Source organism: Diospyros lotus, chromosome 13 (assembly GCF_014633365.1).
Source record: "Diospyros lotus cultivar Yz01 chromosome 13, ASM1463336v1, whole genome shotgun sequence".
In the NCBI taxonomy this organism is placed as follows: domain Eukaryota; kingdom Viridiplantae; phylum Streptophyta; class Magnoliopsida; order Ericales; family Ebenaceae; genus Diospyros; species Diospyros lotus.
In genome coordinates this window covers 33,266,571-33,289,877 of record NC_068350.1, presented here as the reverse complement: position 1 = coordinate 33,289,877, position 23,307 = coordinate 33,266,571, and the positions used below count along the sequence as shown (strand labels likewise).

The 23,307-nt window shown below is 36.3% G+C and overlaps 1 protein-coding gene across 2 annotated transcripts in view; it reads right to left on the bottom strand.

Annotated features, from left to right (window-relative positions):
* LOC127789053 (ubiquitin-conjugating enzyme E2 22-like) overlaps positions 1-16,556 on the bottom strand; it is a 28,608-nt gene extending 12,052 nt beyond the window's left edge. The window contains exon 1 of one of the 2 annotated variants that reach the window (XM_052317806.1): positions 16,344-16,556. The gene's annotated coding sequence lies outside the window, so the exon portion shown is untranslated. Of the gene's footprint in view, positions 1-15,752; positions 16,298-16,343 lie in introns of those variants that run through there. The other variant, XM_052317807.1, reaches the window with a different exon arrangement.
* Between the last annotated feature and the right edge of the window lie 6,751 nt (positions 16,557-23,307).

The following is a 23,307-nucleotide window of genomic DNA, read 5'->3' as shown; positions in this document are numbered from 1 at the left end:
CTAATGAAATGATACCTAACATCTATGTGTTTGGTTCTTTCATGGTGCGGGGGATTTTTATCCAAATGAATAGCACTTTGGCTATCACACATTAGCCTAACCTTAACATCTATTCCTAGAAGTTCACTAATGATTCCTTTAAGCCAAAGACCTTTTATTGCTTCTGTTACAGCAATATACTCTACCTCGGTTGTGGATAAAGCCACTACCGATTGCAGGTTTGTTTTCCAACTTATGGTAGATCCCCATAGCTGAAATACATAACCTATAGAAGACCTTCTCTTATCAATATCAGCAGCAAAATCTACATCTGTGAACCCTAAGATGTAAGGTTTTGATTCTAATTTTCCTCCACCATAATCCAAAGACATACCTAAAGTCCCTTTAACATACTTAAAAGTCCATTTTACAGCATCCCAGTGAGCTTTACCCGGATTGGCCATAAACCTACTAGATACACTCATAGAATGGGCCAAATCTGGTCTTGTACAGACCATGCTGTACATTAAGCTCCCAACTGCTTAGAGTAAGGAATCTTACTCATTTCCTTAATGTCTTTTCCATCCTTTGGAGACTGCTCATGAGACAATTTAAAGTGTTGGGCAAAAGGTACTGATACACCCTTTGCATCACTCATGTTGTATTTCTTAACCAACTTGCTAAGATAGGACTATTGAGACAAGATTAGCTGCCTATGCTGTCTATTCCTTTTAATTTCTATGCCTAATATTTCCCTAACTTCTCCTAATTCTTTCATTTCAAAGACTGATGTTAAACTCAGTTTTAAATTCATGATTTCTTTAGTTGATTGACTTGCAATCAACATATCATCTACATATAGGAGAAGATATATGGATACATTATTGGGCATATGTTTAAAATAGACACAGCTATTATATGAGCTCCTCTTAAACCCTTGAGACAACATAAATGAGTCAAACTTCTTATACCATTGCCTAGGGGATTGTTTTAAACCGTAAAGAGATTTCTTAAGAAGACAAACTAGTTCTTTCTTACCTCTTACTTCAAATCCCTTAGGCTGCTCCATAAGAATATTTTCCTCTAAATCTCCATGTAGAAAAGCTATAGTAACATCCATTTGTTCTAAAATTAAGTCTTGATAAGCTGAAATTGCAAGGAAGATTCTTATTGAGGTATGTCTCACAACAGGTGAAAATACATCATTGAAATCTATACCAGCTACTTGAGTAAAACCTCTAGCAACTAACCTAGCTTTATACCTAGGTTTATCTTCTTTTCCAGCTCCTTCCTTAATTTTATATATCCACTTACAGCTAACAACCCGCTTTCCTAAGGGTTTTTCTACAAGAACCCAAGTTTTATTCCCTTTAAGAGAGTCCATCTCAGATTTCATGGCTTCCTGCCACTTCTTAGAATCTCTGGACTTTACCGCTGCTTCATATGAAAGAGGTTCTTCCCCTACTTCTGCAGCTGCACTTAATAGGGCATAGGAAACTAAATCAGAATAGCCATACCTTACTGGAGGTTTGGAAACCCTCCTCTGCCTATCTCGAGCCACATTATATCTCTTTGGATCAAGGGAATTTTCTGAGCAAGAGGATTCTTCATAATCCTTTTGCTGACCTGCAGAGGATCCCTCATAATCATCCTGGTAACTTGGAGAAAATTCTCCATACCCTTCATTTTCTTCTTGAAGACTTACCTCTTGATCTTGAGAGTTATTTTGGCCTCTACCCATTGGTTCTTCAGATAGATCTATGTCTGCTGACTTTTCTTTCTCGGCATCCTTTAATTCTCCCTTTCCCTCAAAGTCTTTTATGTTAGATTCTTCATTGAAAGTAACATCTCTGCTTACAAAGGTCCTAGGCATATCTGGATCTAAACTCCACAGTTTGTAGCCCTTAACTCTGTCAGGGTATCCTATAAACAAACACCTAATAGGTCTAGGGTCAAGCTTACCTTGTTTGGAATGAGCATAAGCTATACACCCAAATACCCTAATATGATCTATATTAGGCTTGTGACTAGTCCACATTTCATAGGGAGTTTTAAACCCTATGGCAGTGGATGGTGACCTATTAATAACATAGGCTGCCGAGACTAAGGCTTCTCCCCAAAACGATTTGGACAGCTTAGCATGAATAATCATGCACCTAACTCTCAGAGAGTTCTATTCATTCTCTCGGCCAAACCATTCTGTTTGGGATTTCCTGGAACTGATAGATGCCTTAGGATACCTTCTTGTTTACATAGGTGGTCAAATTCCTTGTTGCAAAATTCCAAACCATTTTCTATCATGGTTTTCCAAGTTTTAAAAGATTCAAAAGTTTTATCCTTTGATTTTAAAACATAAACCCAAACCATTCTAGAATAATCATCAATTATAGATAGGAAATACTTAGCTCCACTATGAGATAAGGTTTGGGAAGGACCCCACAGATCAGAATGGATATATTCTAAAGGGGCCTTGGTGGAGTGAGTAGCCTTTTTAGGGAATTTTGCTTTTACAGATTTTCCAAATATGCATGTTTCACATTTGTCTATAGCTGTAACTTTCTCAGTACTTAAAATCCCTTGTTTAGCCAATTCTTTAAGTCCTTGCTCACTGATGTGAGCCATTCTATAATGCCACAGTCTAGACTGCCCATAGGATTTTCAGCTAAGCCATTTTGTTTGGGGTTTCCGGGAACTGTTAGATGCCTACACATTTGGACAAATTCTTTGTTACAATACTCAAGACCATTATCAGTTCTAATAATCTTGATTTTCATACCTTTTTGATTCTCTATTAAGGTTTTCCAGGATTTAAAAGCTTCAAAAGTTCCATCTTTTGATTTTATTGTAAATACCCAAACCATCCTAGAGAAGTCATCTATGATTGACAAAAAATACCTTGCCCCACCATGTGTTAAGGATTGACTAGGGCCCCATAAATCAGAATGAATATATTCTAAAGGGGCTTTCGATATGTGATTTGCTTTCTTAGGGAATTTAGCTTTAGAAGACTTACCAAAAATACATGTTTCACATTGATCCAAATCTATTAATTTTTCAACTCCTAGGATGCCTTGATTGGACAATTCTCTAAGTCCCTGCTCACAGATGTGAGCCATCCTATAATGCCACAATTTTACTTGATCATAGGTTTTATTTTCACCTACTGCTGCCTCACCACTTAAGGTGGTTGCTTCCAGCGCATATATACCATTGTGAAGGGCTGCTTTCATGCAGATAAGGGATCCCATTGATACCCTTAAGACTCCACCATGCCCTTTATAGGAATGACCACTTTTATCCAACTCTCCTAGGGATATCAAATTCCTTTTTAATTCTGGAACATATCTAACACATTTTAATATTTTTATCAATCCATCATGCATTCTTAATTTTATCTCTCCTATCCCTTTTATAATACACTCATGGTTATCCCCTAACCTCACCTTTCCACCACCAATATCCTGATAGTTTAAAAACCATTCTCTATGGAATGTCATGTAAAAGGAACAACCTGAGTCTAAAACCCACAAATCCTTATCTTCTAGACAGGATACAACTAATGCATCTGCACTATCATAGTTATACTCGCATATAGAGGATGTAATATCAGTATTTGATTTCTCCTTAACGTCTTTCTTTCTCTTAGGGCAGAATTTCTTAATATGCCCCTCTTCATGGCAATGATAACACTTAAACTGTTTTTTGCCATTTTTAGACTTGCTTCTTGATTTCCCTTTTGATTTAAACTCTCTCTTTTCAGTCCTACTTCTAGCAGTAAGGACATCTCTAGCAGATTTTCCTTCTACTTTCTGTTGCAACTCCTTAGAGTTTAATGCTCCAAAAACATCTTCTAGGGATAACGTTTCCCTACCATGTTTTAATATATTAACAAAAGTTTCATATGTTTGGGCAAAGAATGCAGTAATACAAGGGCTTTATCTTCCTCATCATAGTTAATATCTATATTCTCTAAATCGAGACATATTTTATTGAACTCATCTATGTGATTATTCAGTTTCTGCCCTTCTTGCATTTTGAATGTGAAAAAAAATTTGCCTTTAGATACAGCCTATTTGACAGGGTTTTTGTCATATACAAACTCTCTAATTTAGACCATAAAGCCTCAGCCGTTTCCATCCTTGAAACTTCCCTAAGAACTTTATCTCATAAACTTAGAATTAGAGTATTATAGGCCCTCTTGTTGATTTCTTTTCTACGCTCACTGTAATCTTTCTTCTGTTCTTCAGAGGCATTCTCGAGCAGTTTTTGATCTGCCTCTAAAGCCTCTTCTAATCCCAAATTTCCCAACAGCGCCCTCATTTTAATTTTCCATAAACCGAAATCATTTGATCCATCAAATTTCTCTATGTCATACCTAGCGGAAAAAGGTGCGGAAGCCATAACAGGGATTAAAACTAGATATTTCTAGGGTTCTTGGCAATTCTTGAAAAAATTCTTGGCTCTGATACCAATCTGTTAGGATTAGGAGCTCTTAGAAATTGATTCAAGACCTAGATTTGCCAATCTCTCTACACTCCTCTCAACCGGAAATCAAGATAACAACAGAATATATTTAACAGCAATTGAAAAACAGAAAGTAAATGAAAGATAAGAACAATCAAACCATCCAAGAAGCACAGATTTATCCTGGTTCGAACTGCTTTAAAGCAATCCTACATCCAGCCTTCTCTCCGAGAATAAATCCACTAGAAACCAATTGAAACAAGATACAAGAACTTCATTTCTCTCCCCCACACAAGTTTGCTGCACTCTCAAGAGAATACAAGGACTAATTTTATCTCTAAGCCTTTCACTCTCTCTCTCGCTATCTTGACAACATCACTTGCATCTCAAGAACAATCAGAATGATTGAGTATGATATATCCGACTACAAGCACTCGCCTCCTATTTATAAACTATAGGGAGGCGGCAATTACAAGGGTTTAAAACTTAGCCTCTACAAAAGACCAACATACTCCTCATAATAAAAATAACTAAGTTATCTAATCTAACTTAGAATAAAAAATACAATCAAAAAAATATCTTCATTCTAACAGGTTCTTCTCTTCAACTTCTAGAGCTAATCTTCCATGCAAAAAACCCAACAGTCTAATACCCAAGCCTGTTTGTCCTCGATTTTTTACACAACTAGAGCATCAGCACTATCATAATCAAATTCACAGATTGAGGATGATATCTCAGCATTCCCTTTATTCTGAAATTCCTTCTTTTTCTTTGGGCAATTTCTCTTAATATGACCTTCTTCATGACATAAGAAACACCTTACTGTTTTCTTACCATTTTTAGACTTTGATCTAGACCTTCCCTTGGTCTTTTGATCCTTCTTTTCTGTCCTTGACCTAGCTGTAAGGGCATCTCCTATAGAATTCTTGACTTCTAACTTTTGTTGAAGTTCCTTGGAGTTTAAAGCTCCAATAACATCATCTAGAGCAGGTTTTCTCTACCGTGTTTTAATATATCAACAAAAGTCTCATGAAATCTTGGTAAAGAGTACAATAAGACAAGAGCCTTATCCTCATCATCATATTTTATATCAATATTTTCAAGATCTAAACATAACTTTGTGAAGTCATCTATATGTTCTTGCAGTTTCTGCCCCTCTCCCATTTTAAATGAGAAAAACCTAGTTTTTAAGAACAGAGGGTGGAAAGATTTTTGGTCAAATATAAGGTTTCTAACCTATTCCATAAGGATAGAGCAGTGGTCATCTTTGAGACCTCTCGAAGAACCTTATCACCAAGACTAAGAATTAAAGTATTATATGCCTTTTCATCTATTTCTTCCCTCTGTTTACTATATTCTTGTTTCTGTTCAGGGGTCTAGATTCGGATAACTTTTTCTCTTCTTCTAATGCTCCTTTCAATCCTAGGTTTCCTAGAAGCGCCTTCATTTTAATTCTCCAAAGGCCGAAATCATTTTGGCCAGTGAATTTTTCTATATCATATCTTGTCGCAGCCATGATTAGAACTAGAGTCTAATAAAAAACAACAAGAAAGATATCAAGAAAAGTATCGAGAAGACTTATCTTGGACGAAGGATGGCTCTGATATCAAATTGTTGATATTTAGGACTGATTGCCCGAAGCCAAACAAAGAGAACTCCCTTGCGAATTCAAAGAAACTCGCAGAAACAGAAACCAACGCAAACCAGCAACGAAACAGAAATTAGGAAAGATAAAACAAACAAACCAATAAGAGACAAGATATACCCTGGTTCGGAATGCCTTTTGGCAAACCTACATCCAGCAATCAACACCCACTTCAAACAACCTTTATTAGGATGATAATGACTAGTACACCAAGCTTCTAAACACTCATCTATCTCCCCGAGTACAAGCACACATTCTCTCAAGAAATACACAAGACTAAACTGCCTTTCTCTTTCTCAAGAACGGAAACTCCTCACTCGAACATAGACAAAATCAGAAGCTCTCTCTATGAGTCAATCGCCTACCTCGCCCTCCTATAAATAGAAAACGGCGAGATTCCCAAGGTAACTAACTACTATGGGAAAATTACAATTAGGCCCTCCAAATTACAAAGTAATTACACTTATATTTAAAAGCCCTAATTGATCTAAAACTTCCAGCCGATAGACTTCAACATCACTGGTCTTCTACCGCATCAAAACTCTAGGCAAACTCAACAGGGCTGAATATGGATAGGAGTAAAGAAATGAAAAGGAAAATGGACATGAGATACAAATGTACCAGCAGATGTCGGACACAGGTAGGACACCCATGATGCATTGTCCATGTTTCCTAGAACTTAACTTTTGACTTTTGAATTCAGAATGTTGCATGGCTCAACTAAATTTGGGAGAAAATCCAACAACTATTATGAAAATTAAACCAAAATAAGTACTTATTTATTAGTTAAAGATTCTACTCCATATCCTCATATGTGCTACAACTTTTTGCCTAATGTTTCTTGTAAGAAAAGCAATAGTAGGTAGAAAGGATCTTAATATAAAACCATAAATTTCCATAAATAATATTCTAAGAGTTACTTCGTAGTGTTAATGGGTTGATTTATCAATTTCAAGTATATACAACTGTAGTTATATTGGAATCAAACCACAATCATATAACTAATTAATCAACTACTGAGTTTATATGATTTTTATATAAATAACAAATCATTATGGATACACTACAAACAAAACACTAGTATACACCTGTCACAGTATAAGCACCTAGAGGGGGAATATTATGTGCAAGTGGCATAGTCCTCACGTGTAATGATTAGGGAGTTGGGTAGTTGCTTCTAGAAGGGGGTACAAGTGTAAATAAGCTTCCCTTTTGGCGGGAGCTGTGGATGTGGGATCCTTTATATAAAGGACCTGGTTACTTGTAATGAGGCATGATGAAATTTGAATTGAAATTAACTCTGAATTCTCCCTCATTTTTATTTCTTTCTCTCTCAATTCTCTTTGTCTCCCTCTTTCTCTAAATTCTATCAAGTTCTCCCTTAATAATTTAGAATTCTCACGAATTCCCGAGAGTTACCGTCAGGTCCTTCAAGATCTGACAAATTGGTATTATAGCAAGGCCTGGGCCAAGGAATTCAATAGGCGAAACGGTGGCAAAAGGGACTTGAATGAAGAATATGGAGTTGTAGGTGCAACAATTCCATTCGACAGTTACCGATCTGCAAGCTCAAGTGGAATTGTTGGAGATTGGATCCAATCTCAACCATGAGGCGATCATGGCAATGGATCGAAAGATGGACACCTTTCTAGAAAGCTTGGAAAGGAGATTGGATGAGATCAGAGATGAGGTGAGAACTCAAATCTGGGATCAACTGCAACTTCATGGTAATGTTCACACGCCAAAATCAAGTAAGTCTATCACTTGATTTTCCCCTAAGAGAAAGGACAAAGCCGGTTTTGACCGAACATGGCATGAGGAATGGAAATGCCAGACCCTCTGAAATTAAGGTTGTTTCGAGGAAAGAAGAGGATACTGAGGTGGAACATAGGCAAGAGGGACCGGTTGCATTCAATCAACCAGGGTTCCCTATGCCTAAATTAGAGATTCCTCTGTCAGATGGGAATAATTCTAGATGGTGGTTGAGGAGATGTGAGCACATGTTTGGATGGTATAACATACTGGAGGGGCATAGAGTAGCATTGCCAGCCGTAGACCTTAATGATGCGGGGGATGCCTGGTATCAAGGGTGGTCACAAATTAGAGGAGAGTGTCCTTGGGGGGAATTTGCAGATATAGAAACAAGAAGGATGTGGTGGAAGAATTCAATAAACTACAACAAGAAAGAGGGGTACAGGTTATTTTGAGGAGTTGAAATCGATCATGGTCAATTTGAACCCCCACCTCTCTGAAGCCTATTTTGTCTCCAGCTTCATGAGTGGGTTGAATGAGGAACTCCAGCCTATGGTCAAAATGCTCCACCCAGAAATGATGGAGCAAGCAACAGAGAATGCTAGGCTGCAAGAGATTATGATATAAGCTATCATGAAGAAGCAAAGGCAACATAGTAAGGAAGCCAATGTGGGGCCTGCAATACCGATGGTGAAAGGGTATGGTAAGGGCAAAGCCAGGGCAAAGAAGGATGACAGTGGCTACACCTGGTAGTCACTCAGCAGGTCAAAGTGGGAATTTTATAGAACAAAGAAGGCAGGACGAGTTGTGTTTTAAATGTGGTGACCGGTATTATCCGAGGCACCAATGCAAGAGGCAATTACTCTTGCTAGAAGGAGAAGATGGAATAATGGAAGAAGAAGAAGAGATACTGGAAACAGAGGAGTTAAAAGGGGAAGATAATGGAGAGATTGCGTTACATGCTCTCAAGGGGTTAACCAATAACAAAATCATCAAAGTGAAAGGTAAGGTGCAGGAGGGCAATTTGATGATTCTAATTGACAATGGGAGTATCCACAGTTTCTCGGATGAGAGCACTGCCAAGAAAGTCCATTGTAGGCTTACCGGAACCCAGCCTTTATCAGTGACCGTTGCCAACAACAACAAGGTGCTAAGCAATTTAGCTTGCACAAGTTTTTGCTGGGAGATACAAGGGGAGTTGTTTGAGGCAGATCTGAGACTACTTAAGCTAAGGGGCTATGACGTGGTGCTGGGGGTGGATTGGATGAAACAAGTTAGCCCTATCAACTTTGACTTTAACCGAATGGAAGTGACATTTAGGGTGGGAAGAAGATGACCCTCACTGGCAATATGGAGATGGGGGCTTGTAAGATGATTATAAGGAGGAAGCTGCAAAAGTTACTCAAGCACAAGTGGACTCAAGTGGTTCAACTGTTTTCAATCCAAGCGGTGGAGGAGACTGAGGAAGGAAGTGAGCCTGAAGGGCAGTTCCATCTAACCACAATCACTCCAGACCAAAGCCAACTGGAGGTACATCACTTAACCCGTCTTAATATGCTTTTGGTTGAATATGAGGAATTGATTATAGAGCCTAATTCCCTACCACCCAAAAGAACCCTCGACCACTCAATCAACCTCAAACCTAACTCAGAACCAATTAATGTCAGATCCTACAAATACCCCCCTCACCAAAAGACTGAAATCAAAAGAATGGTTAAGGAGATGCTCCAACAATCCTTAATTAGACCAAACCAAAGTCCCTATGCATCCCCTGTTCTTCTTGTCAAGAACAAAGATGGTTCACGGCGCTTTTGTGTTGATTATCGTCAACTTAATGCCCTGACCATCAAAGATAAGTTCCCTATCCCTATAATCGAAGATTTACTTGATGAACTGAAAAATGCCACCATTTTCTCCAAATTGGACCTACGTTCAGCACATCATCAGATTCACATGAATTCTAATGATATCCACAAAACAGTCTTCCAACTCATCATGGCCACTATGAGTTGTTGGTGATGCCATTTGGGCTCACCAATGCCCCAACCACCTTTCAATCACTTATGAACCAAGTCTTTGAGCCTTTCCTATGCAAATTCATTCTGGTCTTCTTCGATGACATCCTAATATACAGTCAGACCTTCAACCAACACTTACACCACCTAAGGACTACATTCGAGGTCCTCAAGTCTGGCCAATTGTATATTAAACAATCTAAATATGCATTTGGTCAGAAGCAAGTAGAATACTTGGGGCATGTCATTTCAGGTGTAGAGGTGAGCACTGATCAAAGGAAAGTGGCAACCATGGGGAATTGGCCCAGACCTGCTAACCTGGGAGCATTGAGGGGTTTCTTAGGGTTGACAGGTTATTACAAAAGATTTGTGAAGAATTATGGCCTCATAAGTCGGCCATTGACGAAGTTATTGAAGAAAGATGGATTCAGATAAGGACCGGAGGCAAAAAAAGCATTTGGGTAGTTAAAAGAGGCCATGAGTAAGACCCCGATGTTTGGTTTACCTGACTTCAGTAAACCCTTCACCCTGGAGATTGATGCTTGTGGCACGGGGATAGGAGTTGTGTTAATGTAGGAAAGGAGGCCCCTAGCTTATCTCAACCAAGCCTTATCACCTAGGCATGGGGGGATTGGCTATGGTGATGGCAATGGAAAGGTGGACACATTATTTGGAAAGAGGCAGTTCATCATTAGAAGTGACCATGAGAGTTTAAAATTCCTACTCCAGTAGAAGCTTCATACACACCTTCAAAGGAAAGAGATGGCCAAACTTATGGGTTTGGATTACATCATACAATATAGGAAGGGAAGAGAGAATGTGGTTGCTGATACCCTTTCCAGGTGCCTCGAGGAAGGACAAACAACAACCCTTATTGTGATAACCCCGAATTGGTATCAAGAGGTAGAGGAGAGTTATGAAGGAGACAACAAGATGAAGGAGTTAAGGGAGCAATTGATTCTGAATCCTAACAGCAAGCCCGAGTATACATTGAATCAGGGAGTGATAAGGGATAAGGGGAGACTGGTAATTGGGGATAACGAGACACTGAGGAAGAAGATATTGAGTTCCCTCCATGAATCACCCATGGGAGGCCACTTGAGAATTCAGAACACCTACTACAAGGTGAGGCAAATCTTCTATTAGCCCCAATTGAAAAGGTATGTGATTGAGTTTGTAATGGCATGTGATACTTGCAGTCATTGCAAATATGAGACAGTAGCCCCACCAGGCTTATTGCAGCCCCTACCTATCCCTGCTCAAGCATGGGAAAGTACAAGCATGGACTTTATAGAGGGCTTACCTAAGTCGAAGAGGAGGGGACTATATCATGGTAGTGGTGGACAGATTCACCAAATTTGCACACTTCATTTGTTTAACCCATCCTTATTCTGCCCAAGAAGTGGCCAGGGTTTTCTTAGATCAGGTCATGAAGCTGCATGGAGTTCCCAACTCAATAGTCTTTGATAGAGACAAAATCTTCACCAACTTATTCTGGCAGGAGTTGATGAGATCTCTAGGGGTAAAGCTGAAGATGTCAACAGCTTACCATCCCCAAATAGATGGTCAGATTGAGCGGTGAATCAGTGTGTGGAAGGGTACCTAAGATGCCTATGTTTTTTGCATCCTAAGGGGTGGCATAAATGGGTTTCGCTGGCACAGTAGTGGTATAATTCCAGCCACCATGCATCAATCAAGAGGTCACCATTTGAAGTGTTGTTTAGTTATCAACCCCCACTCCTCCCAGCAGTAAAGGAAAATACTACAGTGGCTACTGTGGAGGCATATCTACTGAAGAGACAAAGAGTGTTGCAACAACTCAAAGAAGAACTTGCATTGGCCCAAAACCGCATGAAGTAGTATGTGGATAGAAGAAAAAGTGGGAGGGAGTTTGATGTGGGAGAGAAACTATATTTGAAGCTCAAGCCAGCCCACCTCAAGACAATTGCCCGAGGCCAGATAACCAAATTGAGTCCCAGGTACTATGGACCATACCTCATTGAAGCTAAGGTGGGAAAAGTGGCGTATAGGCTAAAACTACCAGAACAGTCCAGGATTCACCTAATTTTTCACGTCTCTTTACTTAAGAGATCGGTGGGAACACAACAAGTGGCTCCCAGCCTACCTCAATTGTCGAGAAAAGCAAACGTGATAGCAAAACCCAGCTCAATACTAGACAGGAGAGTTTTGTACAAGCATGGAGCCCCTATCATATGGGTGTTGGTGAAATGGTCCAACCTTCCCCACGACAACAGTACTTGGGAATATTTTCTTGACTTATTAAGGCAATTTCTCCAAGCAACCAGCCTACTCAACATTTCTTAAGGACAAGAAAAGTCTCAAGTAGGGGGGAATTTCTCACGATAAAAGCACCTAGAGGGGGAATATACCGTGTAAGTGGCATGGTCCTCACGTGTAACGTTAGGGAGTTGGATAGTTACTTCTAGAAGGGGGTACAAGTGTAAATAAGCTTCCCTTTTGGCGAGAGCTGTGGACGTAGGATCCTCTATATAAAGGACCCGATTACTTGTAATGAGGCATGCTGAAATTTGAATTGAAATTCACTCTGAATTCTCCCATTTCTATTTCTCTCCCTCTCTTCTCTCTTTCTCTCCCTCTTTCTTTGAATTCTATCAAGTTCTCCCTTAATTCTCTGGAATTCTCACGAATTCTCTAGAGTTACCTTCAGATCCTTCAAGATCTGACAACACTTTACAACTAGTCAAGTTGCAAGGCACACTTAAGACATAATAAAGATAAGCTAATTTAGATAATGAGTGGTCAATAAAAATGAACTCACCAAGAGAGCACGTCCTCATCAAGTTTAAGGCTCTGTTTATTTGGGTGTAAAATGTTTTCCAGGAAAAGATTTTCCTATTTTTTGGTATTTGGTTGACAAAAAAGATAGGAAAGTATTTTTCTAGTGAAAATATTTTACACCAAATGATGTAAAATAACTTACCTATTCAAAATCCATAAGTCATTTTCCTATTTACACCAAAGAGAATAAACTACTTTTTTCTTCGTCAAAACATCTTTACATATATACATACACATGCTCATAGATACACATACATACACATGCACACACATATACATATACATATACATATGTATACACTTATGTATGCATACACATGCAAACACATATATACATACATGCATGCATGCATACATACATAGACGCATATAGACACATACATATATGTTAGAGTATCTCACAGCTTTCCACTCTATTCTCTCAACTCAACCAGCTCCCTATCTAACTCAAGAATACACTGATAACAGAGAACATAAAGGAATAACACAATCACACAACAAACAGCAAGATTTATCATGGTTTGGTCTTGAAATCCAAGACCTACATCCAGACTGCTTAGGCACCACTGAAATCCACTATCTTGAAACACCCAAGGGATGATTACAACAAGAGCTTAATCCTTCCCGCCCATATACACTGAAAGCTATAGGGAAACTAGGGAATATAAGCTAAGAACCAGCCACTCCCAAATCTCTCGCACTCAATCCCAAATCAAGATAGTAAACCGGAAACAATCCTTCACGATTTCTGGCACACTAAAAAACTCTCTCCAAGACTCCTAACCACGACCCCTATTTATAGGATATAGGGGAGCGGATTACATGAACTTAAAGATAAAACTAACTAACCGCCTAACAGACTAACAAACTTTAAAACCGGCTTCCACCTTCTAGAAACATACCTTCTAGAAGAACAATTAAATCTAACACTAAATCAGGAAATAAAAATATGCAGCAATACAAAGTACATGATTACATTTAATCTAATCTAATACAAATGTTACAACAATATACATTCACGATTCATACATATATAAATGTTTATATATACATATAATTAATTTGTGGAAACATTTTGCAATACAAAAAAAACACAAGAAAAAAGATAAAAATAATTTTCTATGTAAAGCAGTTTACATTGAAAAACATTTTCCAATGTAAAATGTTTTACATCCAAACAAATGGAGCTTAAATGTTAAAACCAATTCAACTCCAAAAGACATGTGATTCATAAAACAAGAAGACAAACAAAATGACCAACAAAGCACAAAGAAAACAAATAACAGAACGGACTACAAATGATGATCTGACATGGGTAAATCAATGTCCTTTACTTCATATAATCATGGAAAAAATGAAGAGCAAAAGAGACAAAACCAAACAGAATGGTTGTTTTTTTCCGAAAACTAAGTAACCTAGAAATTTATTTTGCAACCAAAGCATATTCTTTGCTTATTTTATAAATGTAACTTTGTTAATCTTTGTTTGGCAAACACCCTTACAGAGGATTGTCACAGCCTAAGCCTGACAATTCTCTTCCTTCCAATCTGATGAGAATTAGAAGGGTTAAACACAAGAACATAGAGCAGAAAACAGAGAGAGATAAGGGAGAAAGAGAGAAGAACAAGGGAGAACAGAGAGAAAAGAGAGAGACAATTCAGAATTCTGATATTCTCGTTAACCAAAATCCATCCCAAGGATGGGGAGAATATCTACAAGGCATTTGGGAGGAGAAGATTCTCCTCCCAAGGTGGGCCCTACACCCTTACAGCTATAACAAACTTGATACTCTCCTAAACTCCTTGCACATGGCAGTAACTAACCTCTACATTATGTTAGGACCCCCGTTATTCATACCTATCAGAGGCGTAAAAGGAGGGGGGAAATCAGGGGCAGTCAAGGAAATTGACTCAGGGGCAAAAGAGTCCAAAGTCGGTTAGGAGAAAAATATTCATTCACGTGGCTGCAATGGAAAGAAGATAAGGTATAAAAGGGGAGGAGAAAGGAGAGAGAGAGAGAGACAGAAGGAAAATTCTGGACAACAGTTGTGGGAGAGAGAAGGCTCTCTCGAATAAGCCGATTTGTTGTTTTTTTTAAGCTTATACACATTCTAGCAATTGTTGTAATCCTTGTAAACACTGAATTTTCTACTGTTCTAGTACTAAATTCAATCAAAAGAGTGAGTTTCTATCACATTAGTAATTACAGTAGTAAAAAGTAAATAAAAATGAAATGAGCTATGGTAATGGATCCCTTCTCGTGACAAGGATATGGACACGGATAGAAATCGGTGGAGATCTAGAGCTCATGTAGCGACCTGACCTAGAGAGATTAAGGCTTGTGATTGTTGTTATTGTTGCCATGGAACAACTTCAAGTTAGAACTTTTAAGTCATATTTGTGAAATGCAACTTTAAGATGTCAACTCAAGTTTGGAAAATGGAAACCTTACCATCACCACTCAAGTTTGGAAATGAATTCCGAAACACCCAGTTTTGGGAAATAGGTTACCATTCTATCCAGGTATGAAAAATATAAAAATATGTTGCAAAATGATTATCCACAAAAACAAATACTGAAGCCATTGAAATGCAATATTTGGCCATCAGAACAAAAACTTTAAAATTTACAACATCAATCCAACATATAAAATCACGCCACATATAATAATAGAATCTTAATTTACCAAGTTGAGATGATGTCACTAGATGTCAAATTATTGTCCAAATCCAGTAAAGTAATTATCTTTATTATCTTATAACCGAAGACAGCATAGACCCACTTGTTTCAGATCAAGTATGACCTAAATAGAATAAATACGTTTTCATGGAAGTCCAACTTCTCCCAATGACTCCAGTAATTCATTGCACATACAATAGGAGGCACTAAATCAGCTAAAGGAAAATACATATCTGCAAACAAACACTAGTCCTCAAAAAAAAAAAAAAAGGAATGGTTTAAAAAGAAAACAAACTGAAAAAATGTAAAACAATTAAGACCCTTAAAAGACAACTCCTTTAATTCTGTGCATGCTTGCCAACAAAAAGCAAAAGAAGGAAAAGGCATTATTCTTCATACCTGAGCTGAAGGGGAACTGAAAGCAGGGGAACATCAAAATGATCAAAAACCGTACCATTACGAGAAAGAACAATATCTGAATATATTCCTCAGTCCTCAATTAAGCTTTTTCTCGTTATAACCCCTCAAGGACACCAAAAGAGAAGAACTTGGACAGAACATACTATCTCAACCAACGATCCACAAGATTGCAGCCAAGATATCAAAAATCAACAACTGAAACATCAAATTACTACCCTTTTCCCAAAATGAGAGCTTTAAGATTTGAGGGAGGGGGAGCTGGAAGGAAAGTGGATACCAGACAAGTAATCCTAATTGCACATAAAGAAGTAACTAAATTATCATTTGAAACATTTAAACGAAGACACTGCGAATAAAACACGTCACTAATTCCATCAACCATGAATACAGACGAAAGGCCTAATTAAACACGTTTATATGACTTGTGAGCAACGCCATTCGGATCAAGACCAGAAGAAACGAATCAAAACCCTAACGTAATGCATCACCAAAGACCTAACTACGAATCAGCATTTCCGTTCTGAGAAGAAAAGACACAAAATTTTAAGAAGGAAACTGTGCCTTGATTACCTGACAAGAAACTCATCTTACAAAGTGAACACGCAAGTCAATAATCAACTCGAGAGGAAGAGGCGAGCCAATAGACATTAAAAAACATAACAAGTAAAGGGTCTGCATTCAGCAGTTGTTGGGAGACGATGAGCCCACGGGCCACGGCCACGAGTCGCCGCATAACAGTAACACTGAGAAAACGGAATCTTATCAAATCACTTTTAAAGTTGAAAAATGCTATAGCTACTCTTAGGTTAGCTCTTGGCCTATCAAATATATATAAAATAAGAATAATGTTATTGATACAGCTTTATATATATCTTAAACTATACATAGGAGTATCAATAATAAAAATGTCTCTCATGAGATGCATGAAGACAAGAGATATTTTGGTCATAATATCCTTTAGTATAGTCTAAGATGTATAAAAATAATATACATCTAGCATGATTCATAAAATAATAAAAATATCTTTTATATAAGATGATGAGACGAATAGAATAGTGAGGCGCAAAGAATATTTTTGTTATTTAACATGCCTTTGGTAGCCCAAAGGGTAACCATAGCATGGTCCTTTGAGATTTTACTCCACATGTAGATCGAGATTGAGAGGTCTACTATTTTCTTTTAAATTGATTATAAATATTTTTTAAAATTTTAAATTAATTTAATTAATCCTTAATTTTTTTAAAAAATAGTCATAATATCATCTTTTTCACTAATACTGCTAAGTAAATTGACTGTACACCTCTACACTAGATCTCTAATTTCAAGTACCTCCTAAATTTTTATTTTTCACTCAATTACTCCTTAAATTTTCTGACAAAGACTAAATTAATTTGATAAAAAAATAAAAATTTAGAGGATTTTCAAACCAAAAATCCAAAGTTCAAGGGATGTATTATCAATTTATTTAGTATTAGAGAGTATTATGGTTATTTTGAAGTTTAGGGAGGTTATTTTGCTCTTAATTTTAGTTTTGATAATCTATGCTCTAATTCAATTCAAAGGATGTTTTTGGGATCAAAAGAAAATCAATTTCAAAACTTCTTTAAAATGCAAATTATTTCTTTTTCCAAAAATGTCTTAACGGAGATCGGAAAAAACAAATTTTATAATTGAAAAGATTCTCCTAAATTTTGTCAAAATTAGTTTTAAAGTATTGGAGAAAATGGGAAACAATGTTTTAAAAAGCAAAGGATAACATGTTGACCGATTCTAAGGAACTGTCAACTGTTTTTATCCTTGTTGTCGACTAGCTCTTATAACCTATCGCCAATCATTTTTTTAGCTCTCGACCAGGAGCAGCTGACAACCATTACATTAAATTTGGTTGACCATTTTTAAGCATGTCAACTATTGTTGCTCCAAATGTAAACCAATATTCAAATTTTTTTGAACTAACCTATCAACCAATTCTTACAATTTGTCAACTGTTTTTAATGCAGACTTCTCCACTTCTCCAATAGCTAGTTCTGACAGCTCATTAAATGCACCAATTACTCACCAACAACTATATTTTTGAAAGAACTCATCAAGCATTATAAATAAAGGCCCGGTGGATCATTTAAACCTCTTAGAGAATTTATTATAAGCATTCAATTGCCCATCTACTCAAGAGCTCAATTTGTTCTAAATCTTTTCTTTATTTTAAGTCTTTGTTTTATATTTGTATATATTGTTTCAAGACTTGTGTGTGTTTTGAGAAATCTTGTAACTGATAAATTTTTCTCTTAGATTTATTTTTCTTATAATTTTGATTGCATTTTCCTAAGTATGCTAGAGGGCCTACATTGATTGTAAAGGGTTGCATTTTCTAGTCTTGTGGACTAGAGGCTCCACTTGTGATCAAGTAGGAGGATATAGTGTAGTGTTTGAAATTCTTAATAAGGAGTTAGGGAATGGATTAGGTCATTTAGCTAAACCACTATAAATCTTGTGTGTCTCTCTATTACCTTTATTTTTTATTCCAATTTTTTGTTTTGTTAAGCATTTCCATCATTCAACATCACCTTCACTAAATCCTTATTTCAACCAAAATGTTTTATTTTCAATTAAAAATTTTAAATAATTCAATTCACCCCTCTTGAATTGTGGTGCCATTGCTAAATAATTATATCAAGGGACTAATTGAGTTAATTTTAAAGTTTAGAAGGTGTTCAAAGTAAATAGTCAAAATTTAAAGAGTGTATGATCAATTTATTTTTTATAATTATCTTTAGGATTTAAAATAAATTATCCCCCAAAAAAGTCCCTTAATTTTTACCTTTCTTACAATTTTGAATTAAAATTTTAAATTTGTTCATACTAAACACTAACCTTTAGTTTTGTTTCAAATTTTAGACTTAAAGTTACACATTTAGAATTAAAACTATCAGCAAATAGAGAAAAAAAAAAAACCTAAACCTTTTCGCATTTTTACAAATTTATTCAAACGTTTCAATTTTAGTAATTATATCCCAATTACCTTAATTGGTGCAATTTTATCTAACACCTGAAATCAATTTGGGAGGCATGTGTCATTACTAACGTGGCACACCACCTATCATAAAAAAATATATAAGTGGGACTCGTATGTATACATATGAAAAATATAAAATAAAAAATTAAATGGCTAACTAGGATTATATGGGTGGGGTTTAACTTTAGGAATTGAGCGAGGGAGCCTTAATTGAGCCAGAGCAACAATCGCCATCTTCTTATGCTTTTGCGTCTTCTTTTCTAGGAGCGAGGTCAATCCCAATCAAACCCCCCAAGGGGAGCAGCCAATTGATTCGGTACAACAGGCATCTTCTTTTGCTTCTTTGTTTTCTTCTCTAAGAGCGGGGTCAATCTCAATCAGCCCTCCCAAAGGAAATGGCCAACTGATTCGGTACGGCTTGGCCCCAGGTTCTTTGTTCTCCAACACCATCAATTCCCTTATCACTTGCGACCTTTCTGCCCTTGGAGGATCCTACCCCTTCCCCCCACCACCATCACGATCGCTACTTCTTCCTCTTCACTTCTTCCTTTGGTTTAATTAGGGTTTTGATTCCTCTAGTTCAATTAAGGATTCCTCACCCAATCCCTTAAGCTAAACCCCACCCATTTAACCAAAGTTAGCCATTTAATTTTTTATTTTTTCATATGTATACATGCAAGTCCCACTCATATATTTATTTATGACAAGTGGCGTGTCACGTCAGCAATGACACAGGCCTCCTAAATTGATTTCAAGTGTTGGATAAAATTGTATCCAATTCAGCCAATTGGGATACAATTGTCAAAATTAAAACGTTTGGATAGATTTGTAAAAATGTGAAAATGTTTGAGATTTTTTTACTATTTGCCCTAAAACTATTAAAAAAAATATGGGCTTTAAGGGTGGGTGATATGATTGATGCCTTAATTGTCAAGTTAGCCTATAAAAAATTCATTATAAATAAACTAATTAAACATATAATTTTATTTAAAAGTTGATAAAAGACCATCAAGCACATGCCACAACGATTGACCATTGTTGTCAACACCCACCCACCATTTCCAGTGCAAGTTAAAACAACTATTGTCCATGATGGTTATCGAGAATGGGGCAAGGGCGAGCATGGATTTGATCATTATCAACGGTTCGTGGTGGCATCAACAATACATTGGTGACAAAGATCCTCTAACAATGGTAACGCTAAGGCTTTGTAAGTCAACAATCATATTGAAAGCCATAGGCTTCTTAGTATCAACAACAATGGCAGAAGGTGCCATGCATTCTTACTTTGTCAATCAACAACAACCACCCTTCATCTACTATTTTCCTTTGTAGATTGCAACACCAAACAAACAAAATAAATCTCATAGAGTTCGTTTGACTACAATTGTTTTTATTTTCAAATTTTATACACATAACAAACTTGATTTCTATGATCTACTCCCTCCCCCACATCAGTGATGGTTGATTCTATTATTACTAGAATACAACAATAGAATTTATGTCAAAGGACCCATCTTTAAGCTTTCAAGACTACAAGAAAGAAACTGTCAAATGGCGCATTATCTGCACAAACACTTAAATGCTTAAAGTAGATTCTTGGAGATTGTAGAAGAAATTGTAAAGCTCTTAAATGAGTAAAAATGACTTACCTTTGTGGAATGAGAGCAAGCCTATTTATAGTTGAGTTGAGGGATCTGTAATAACCATCCCTAATATTTTGAGATTGACTTGGATTTGGCTTACCCTTATCATTTACACAATTTTGAGATAAAATTTCAAAGATATCTATTTGCACGTGTGACATAAGAATACCAAGTGGGAAGTCTCCCTCAAGGTCTCCCGAGTGTCTCTCAAGGTCTTCCTTGTGGGCCTAGTTAACTGGTCTTTGGTCCATATGCACATCAATTCCTCCCACTTTTTCCTCTAGGTTTCCCAAAGGCAAAAGTAGTATTTGTTGTATGTTTACTAAATTTGGGAGACTCACCTAGAAGGGTGGAATTCATTTTACTTGGGTCATTCTCCTTTTTCTTTAATCTAACAGTTGTAATTTCTCTTGTATTTTTTCATTGAACCATCTGGATCATCGCTTCTTATGTCGTTTTGTGCTCTAGGTAGAGATTCCTCCCAACTTAACTGAGTAGTAGACTTTAGGGCTTTTTGTTTTTTACCTTTTACTTTGGGAGGAATTTGTTTTAGCGAAGGATTCTTGATTTTCTAGATAATTGCGTGCATTCACTCGAGTCCTCGATTCCTATAACCCATTGGTTCAATAGAAACTCTAGTTTTTATGACACTTGCATGTCTTAACAGTTCTCCGTGCTATTATCTTTTAACCAAGACCAAAGTGATCCTTACTTATGTTAAATTGGGCTTAACTATAAGTTATGAGGTTTTTCATGCCAAGTCTTATAGTTCTTGTTACTACGTGCATCACAATAAGCCCTAGTGTTTCCCTTTCGAAATCGTAGTTCATTCCATGTCTTAACAATTCTTCAATTTTTTGGATGGTGAACCCTAGATCATTCTTATGTTTTTTACTTTTCTAATTCTAGATCCATCTCACGTATTTTGCATTTCTAATTCTAGGTTATTCCTAAATCATTCTTACACTTTTTGTGTTTCTAATTCTAGATCATTCTTATGCATTTTGTGTTTCTACTGCTAGGTTTTTATGGATGATGGACCCTAGGTCATTCTCGTTGATGTTTTACTCTTGTGTTTAGTTCTAATGATGAAAAACATCAAATGATTTTATACTCTAAATCAAAGTATATGATTTGAAAACAAAAATCAATTTCAAGTGCTTTATTAAAATGAAAACCAAATGATCTATAATTTTCTATAGATGAAGATTTGCACAAACAAATATTAAGATTTAAAAGAATCTCCTAAATGATTTTTACAAATTGGTTTTGAACCATTAGATAAATAAAGCAAAAAAGTTTCAAAGGCAAATGACCATCTTTATGTTCGTGATAGATTGATATTGTCTTTGATATACTTTTGATGATAAAAATCAATTGCATCTTGATGATGATATTATTTTATCTATGGTTATTATCTTGGTGCTCTAAGTTACTTTTATATGATCTATTAAGCACTAAAATTAAAATCAATTTCATCATGCATTCCAATGTCAAAAATCTTGTGACAAATCTCTTAATGACATTTGAAATATTATGTTTTTATTTGATCAAAAAATGAAAGAACTTTCTTAAGGCGGAATCAATCATATATCAACTATATTGAAAATTTTCTTGTTTTGTCGCCTATCCTCAAATAATCTGTCGACTAAGTCATTTCATCTGTTAACTAAACCTTTGATCTGTCGACAAAGTTCAAGCAATCTATCAACTAACAGAATGGAAATTTTAAATATTTTATAATATGGCCTTGATCTTTTGACTAACCTATATATGATCTATCGACTAATAGAATGTTTGCTAAAATCTCAATATCATCTATCGACCAATTGCAATGCATCTGTCGACTAACCCTTATATTTCACTTACATTTATCGATTAACATTTTTCATCTGTCGACAGTTTGTTTCGCAGAAAGCTTCCAACGGCTAGTTTTTCAATTTTCAATGGCTACAAATGGCTAGTTTTCACTTTAAACTCTTGGGATGCCTATAATCAATGATGATTTAGAAGAGACTAATGGATGGAAATGAAATAATTTGAGCTTACATCTTATACTCATTTGTATTTATATTGATTGTTCTTCATTTTTCTCTCTTCAAGGTTTTGATTTTAATTTGTATCAATTCATTCAAGCCTTGTTTGTATTTTGAGAGATCTTGTAACTAAGAGATTTATCTCTTAGATCCTCTCTTTATTATTCAATTATTGTATTTCCTAGTTTGTATAGTTAGAGGGCATACTTTTGTAAGTAGGAGGTTGATTTCCTAGTAAGTGTGCTAGAGGGCCTACCTTAAGTGTAGGAAGTTGTATATCCTAGTCTTGGACTAGAGGGCCTACTTGGTTTCAAGTAGGATGTTTTAGTGAATTGGTTTAAAATCCTTAGTGAGGAGCTAAGATACTAGATTAAGCTTGTTTAAACTAAATCACTATAAATCTTTTGAGTCATTTATTTTTCTTGCTTTACATTTTTAAGCTTTACATTTGTCACTTTATATATTTTATGTTTTAAGTCATTAAAATCTCAATTGGATAAAAAAAAATTCAAGTTCTATTAAGTTTTTAAATTACCCAATTCACCATATTTCTTGGGTGTGTGCCACAGCATTTCAAACCTATTACTCGTGCCTTTTTCGCTTTTGATGCTAGGTTTTTGTGGATGATAGACCCCTTAGTGACAGTTCCCTAAATGTTAGATTTGCACTACATGAGATGTATGTGAGTGGCACTTATGATGTATTCTTGATATTTAATAAAAGTTCATATCTTTATTCATACTTTTTGCATTTCCTTTATGAATGAGTCTCTAGATTTCCTACTAGAGATCATATTCTTAAGAGTTAAGAATAATGTAACGAGGATCTTTAGTTCAAGA